The sequence below is a fragment of the Meles meles genome, chromosome 14 (assembly GCF_922984935.1).
Source record: "Meles meles chromosome 14, mMelMel3.1 paternal haplotype, whole genome shotgun sequence".
Classification (NCBI taxonomy): Eukaryota; Metazoa; Chordata; class Mammalia; order Carnivora; family Mustelidae; genus Meles; species Meles meles.
In genome coordinates, this window is record NC_060079.1 from 9871793 (window position 1) to 9878181 (window position 6389).

At 51.4% G+C, this 6389-nt stretch overlaps 1 long non-coding RNA gene across 1 annotated transcript; it reads left to right on the forward strand.

The window, feature by feature from the left end:
- The first annotated feature begins 390 nt into the window (after positions 1-390).
- On the forward strand, positions 391-3635 carry LOC123925023. The gene is made up of 4 exons (XR_006814893.1): positions 391-843; positions 1015-1096; positions 2869-3043; positions 3522-3635. It is a non-coding gene; the product is annotated as an uncharacterized LOC123925023 (long non-coding RNA).
- The last annotated feature ends 2754 nt before the right edge of the window (positions 3636-6389 follow it).

Here is a 6389-nt window from a genome sequence, read left to right on the forward strand (position 1 = left end):
TCTGTAGGAACCCCAGCCCCTGGGGGACAGCCACACCACGGCGGGGGCGGGGGGGAGGCCCCAGGTATGAACCCTGCTTTGTTTATTGGGATCAATCCACTCCTTCTGAACTGGCTGCTCTCGGGCTTGCCGGCAAAGAACCCAGGAGCTGAATCAATCTTTTCACAAGAGAAGACACTACGATTAATGGCTAGAAGGGGCTTTGGATCTTATCTGCAGAAGGATTATCTATGTAAGTAAAATCGCTACTCCCAGCGAATTCTGCTCCTTTGGATTAAGTTTCCTGTGCCCTATCTTTGTAACTCAGAGCTCTGTAATGCACTGTGATTTAGGACTATAGTCCTCAAAACCCGCTTGAAAACAAGAAGCCCCTCTTACGTATTGCCAAAATCCAACCCTCAACAATCACCAATAATAATGATAATTCTTATTTCATGCTTGCCCATGATCTCCAGCCAGAAGTGATGGAAGTGAATTTAAATCCCAGTCTGTCTGACCCCACAGGCTGAGCAGTTAGTTGTTAGGCGTGAAGGCTGCTGTGTGTCAGCATTCTGCTGGGTGCTCGTGTCATTTCTCATCCTTCTGACAGCCTGAGACATAGCCTTTTGTCTCCATGTTCCAGGTGAGGAACCAGGGCTCAGATGACACAAAGCTCAAAGCCATTGGCTCAGACTTCTGAACCCACCTCTGTCCAGTTCCCTGGCCAGGTCTTTCCCACTATCTCACATCCTTTCCTGGGAACGTGGGCATCCACGTGGAGACTCGGATTCGCCTGGCACGTGGAGGAAGGGAGGTCCCTTTGGAGACAGACTGAAGATGTCATAGCTGGGAGAAATGATTCGGGTGAGGGTTTTCCACTGTCTGGGTCTCTGGACAACCAGCTGTTTGGGGTGGGTGGTGCAGGACCCCTGGACACAGAAGAGAAACTGAGGCCCCCAATATGACTTGACCTACTTGTGGTCCTAGAACCAGCTGATGAGGGACTCAAGCCCTCAGACTCCTCTGTCTCCTCAGGCAAATCAATCAAGAGGACCCCCCAGCTGGAGCCTGGAGCCCAGGGAGCTGTCTCCGATTGCTCACTTTCCTGCTAAATCTGGTGATTATGCATGCATTCTTCATGACCTTGGCCTTGATGCACAAATGCTTTGGTTTCTGAAATGGAAAGGCAGGCACAGACTCCTTAAGTCTGTGCTTTTCTACCGGATCCTCCATCGCTGAAACAAAGAGAGCCTTGTGGTTTTGTTTGGATGGGGAGGGGCGCAGTTGGGAAAAGAATTAGCAAGACCTAGAAGCGTGCTTGTTTGTGAATCAGAACATTATTCTTCTTTAAGAACAGGCCTCATAGAGGTATTTACGCCCCCCCCCCCCCCTTCATAACTGCCTCCCCTCCAGGAGGCCAGCCTTGGAGTCTCCTCAGTGAAAACATCCCAGGAAAGAGCTAGCACCAGGACACACCCCACACCTTGATCAGCCAAAGTAAGGGAGAGGGAAAAGAGATGTTGCCCTGAGGACATCTTCCTCCTGGACGGAGACCCAGGAAGGCCTGGTGAAGTATGGGGGAGCCAAATCTCTCCCACGCCCACCGCATGCTGGGTCCTGCCCACAACTAGCCTCATTTGGTCACGGTCACGTTTACATTTACAGAGCCAAAGCTTGAAAACCCTAGAAAGGACTCGCCCCAGGGGACTCCCTGGAGATGGGAGCCACAGTCCTGCTTTCATCCTCAAAGGCCCATGACTCAAACTCCACCTGTCTGTGGACTTCAGGCCAAGGGCAGCCCCCCGGTGGGTCTGCACGGGGAACCCACCACTGTCCTCACTGACACAAACAGCAGTCAGACATTCTGGGGAACTAAGAGCATTCCCCTGGTGAGCGTGAGGGGGGAATGTTTCCCCCTATCGGGATTAGTGAATTGGCACCTCTCACTGGGTCCACTGAAAAGCTTTGTGTCTGTTCTATTCCCCGTCTCATTTTCCTTCTAAACTGCTCTCTGCCGGGCAAGCTGGCATGGTCTTTTGTGTGTGTGTGTGTGTGTGTGTGTGTGTGTGTGTTAAAATATACATAACCTAAAACTTAACGTTCTCATTATGTGAAATGAAATGCGCAGACACATTCACAAGTGTGACCACGGCCACCATCCGTCTCCAAAGCTTTTTCATCTTTCCACACCGAAGCTCTGTCCCCAGGAATGAAGGACTCCCCATCCCCTTTCCTCCCCAGCCTGGCAACCACCCTTCTCCCTTTCTGTCTCTATGAATTTCCTGCTCTGGGGACCTCATCCAAGCATCTCTTCACTTGTGATGGGTTGATTTCACTTAGCATAACGTCCTCCACCTTCCCCATGTGGCACGTCACAGACCTCCCTTCCTTGGTAAAGCTGAAAAACGTTCCGTTGTATGGATAGGCCATATTTTGTTTATCCATTTATCCACCAGTAGACATGTGGGTTGCATAAGAATATTTCTTTAATGCTAATCTGATTATTAGGTGGGTGAGATGAGCCCCCGAGTCTTTAACAAGCTGGCGAGGCTGTGCTCCCTTTCCAGAATGGTCTCACCGCCCCGCATCCCTGGGACATCACCCGTAGGGCCCGCTGCTGAGCTCACACTCCTCCAGAGGCCGGCTGGGTCTCAGTCTGGGAGGCTGTTCCCACCCTCATCTCCTGGGTCAATCACCCCACAGTGTCTGCCTCCTCGCTGCCTCCAGGGTCCCATCCAAATCAGGAGGGCAGCTCTCCTCTCTCAGGGCCCCGTCGGGCTTCCTCCTGGCGCTGTGCACACCTGTCCCCGTCCTGTGTGACACTGGTTTCCACTGCTAGACTTGGAGGTAGACTTGGAGGTAGCGTTTTGTTCCCTTCTGTACCCCTAGCACTTCGGGGAAAGCCTGGCCGGCAGTAGGGGCTCAACAGATGTTAACGTCATAAAGGAATGACTGTGAAGCAGCCTGATGCAGACCTGAACCGTGAACCATAGCGTGGATGACCTTGAGCTTTCCTGAGTTTTAGCTTCCACAACTGTGGCAGGCTCCTGCATCAAGGTGGCAGGTGTGTTGGGAGGATCAAGGGAACCAAGCACCAGAAACCTGCCCAGCATACAGTAGGTGCTCAGCAGTGGCACTGCCCAGCTTTTCTCTTACCACAACTCCAGTCTGAGGGTCAGGACGCGTTTGCTTCTATAAGCATTCCACATTGACCTGGTTCCCACAAAAGGTGGTGTTTCCTGCAAATAGAGGGTGGTGGGAAGGTTCTGAGGCTCCGGGCACCTTATGAGGTCTGGAGACCTTCTGTGCAAGTCCCGAACCCCCTGCCTGGCCTCCATCAGCAATTCCACGGCCAGACTTTCTTCTTAGCCCTAGATGCCGATGTCAGCAGGGATGGGAATAGGGAAGTGGAGGATGGGAGGGCAGCTGGAAATCCTCCCTGGGAGTTGGTAGCTTGGCATTGAACTACTCCCACCATGAGGAAGACTCCACGCACTATAAAATAACCAGCAGTTGGCGACACCCTTCTCTGTCCTCCGCAGGCTGTGCCAGAGGGCTCCACGGGGAACGGTGCCCTGCAGGTGTCACTGGGCATTACTAGAGCAAACATTAGTACAAACACACAGACGACGGCAGACTGATTGCTCCGGCTGCAAACGCTGGTATGGAGCCTTGCAAGCTTTGGCTGGAGGTGGGGGTGGGGTGGGGTAGGGGGAAAGGCTGTGAAATTGTTTTTCTGGATTCAGACACTTCTCCCTGATTCAGGGCTGACAAAGGAAGGCCCATTATGTGGGGCATCTCCACTGGGACTTCCTCTTCAAATATCAGCTGGGTCAGGTTCCTTCTATGCAAATCATTTTGAACATTTATCCTGCTTTTCATTAACATAATATCTCCCTGGTCATCACCCTGGCCTCTCTCTGAAACATTTCACCGGCAAGAAAAGCTCTCAGCGGGGGAGGGGGATCCCGCATCTTTGTGAAGGAGGTGGCGTGTTTATTCCCATCCCCTCTGCTGCCCTGCCTTACTGTATGCGATAGCCACTCCCAAGAGGCTTTATGTTTTCAATAAACAAAACACAACAAAATCCAGCTGAGATTAACTACTGGATTAAGAAGCCAGGGAATCCCAAGGGAGTTCTGAATTCTCTCTGCAGCTCACTCTTCGCAGTGCTATGCTCCCTCTCCAGATGGGCCAGACTCTAGGTATAGAACACAAAACTAAATTGTGTGGACCATGCGATTATTGCAAAAGAGACTTATTACCAAGGATGAGTCTCCTCCAGATGCAGAATTTACTCTGTGTAGGACAGGCTGGAGGCCCATTTTCCATCCCAGCCTTTTCTTCTGGGAGAGCATGTTTGATTTCTCTGCCAGCTAAGAACGAGGCAGATAGGGGGCTGGGCACCCCCGTGGCCCTATTCTGCCGCTGCCCGCTTCCCGCAAAGGCCATGGTTTCAGGTTGTCACTTGATTTGCACGCACACACGGGCCATTCTTCTGGATTGTGTAATGTAGCGCCTGTCAGCCTGTCTCCAAACCCATCCTTTCCTTGTACCAACACGATCCCGGCGCTTAGTAGGCAGACGTGGGAGAACACGCAATCCGTGTTTGTTACACAGAGTGAATTTCACGTGCTGGGGAGGGAGGGAGGGAGTCTCTGGCTTTGAAGAGCCTTTGTTTCCGAAGTGATGAAAGCGATGGTACACAATCATACACATGCTATGCATAATCTCAGCTACGAACACACAGGCACATTTGTGCGCATGCGTAATTAGAGAAAAAAAAAGACTGCACGTTATTACCGTAGTATTGAAAGAATTTACCTCTGAACAGTCGGAATTATAATCGGCTTTTAGTTTCCTTTTTACATTCTCTCAAAAGATCTAGAAGACTCTATATTACTAATCAGGGGAATTTTTTTTTTTTAAATTTCCTCTATAAAGGTACCCTGGAAACTGGTTAATTCTCAATTAATTATCAGGCAACGTTTTCAGCGGAATCAATGAACAGGCAGCTCAGAGCAAGGCCTCGGAAAAATGGAAGGCGACACCGGTATCTGAGGTTGGGGGAGGGGAGGCAGTGGTGACAGGGAAGATCTGTCACAGGTTTCTGATGATCTTTTTGGTCTGTAACCCACAGCCCTCTGCCACATCCTGGATCTGACCGAGAACTCAGAGCCCCTGGAATGCCCACACTCTTGGGCTTTAAGGTGACAATTTAACTTTATTATCAGGCAAGATCCAACTAGGGCAATGGAAACATCTCCTAGTATTGCAAACAGAGGGAAATAAATATAGGAGACTGGTTTCACCGAGGAGTGGCCAATAGGGGACTAGGAAGCTCCTGGAGCGATTTGCACAGGCAAGAAGTCACCGCCACCTCTAGGCTGCAGGGACAGGGACAAAGTGGGTGACTCACCTTTCATTCTTCTGGTGAATCCAGGGTCCTGGAGGAACACTCAGGGCAGGGGAGGAGAGTCCTGGCTTCTCCCTTTCTTTCTCTAGTCTCCTACCATGACCTCCTGAACCAACACCCACCCCGGCCCCCCACAAGAAGTAGGTGAACCTGATGCTGGTGGGTTTCAGCCACAACGACACTGAAGGGAGCAGGAGAGCAGGGAGGAAGCCACCTGAAGCCAGAGAGGCTACAGATGAGCTCACTCTCTGTCCTTGGGCCAAAGGGACTGTGCCACCCTGTCGGCCCCCACTTTCCCACCTATTAGCCAGATGTACGGGAGTCATGCCAGGTAAATATTTCCTAGTCTTCATAACCTACCAATTTGCAGAGATGGAAACACTGAGTTAGTTCAAAAGGACCTCCTAGATGTTTAATAAATGACAGCATGGGTAGTGGCTGGGTTCGCATCACTCCTGGCCCTGGCTTCTAAGTTCCACCCCTCTGAGAATGGCTACAGGGCCAGAACGTCCGAGGAGGAGCTGTAGAACAACACAGCTGGCTTGAAAACTCGTCCTGGACAAAAGGAAGGCTTTTCTCGCCCTTTCCTAAAGCCCCAAACTGTCCATCCCTGCTTAGCAGCTGGTGGAAGAGCTGGGAAGGCAGGACCCCACTCCAGAGGGTATGTGGCCGGGGGGGGGGGGGGGGGCAGAAACCAAGACAGAAAGAACACTTCCCTTAGGGCAAACAGACCCAAGGAATAGGCCCCAGGTCTTGCTTTGGAGTAACAGTGACCTTATACTTACTATTGACAGTCAGATTATTGCTTCTCCCCGAGGAGGCGTGGAAACGGGGTGAAGCATCCCTTTATAATACCTCCCTGAGTGGTAAAAGTGTAGACAGAGGATCCTATCCTGAGTGCCAAGGTAGGAAGTAAAGGGAAGAAGGAGGAAGCATGCCTCCTCCTACCCCTGCTGCAAACCACGCAGACAACGGGTGGTTGGGGTGGTTCGGC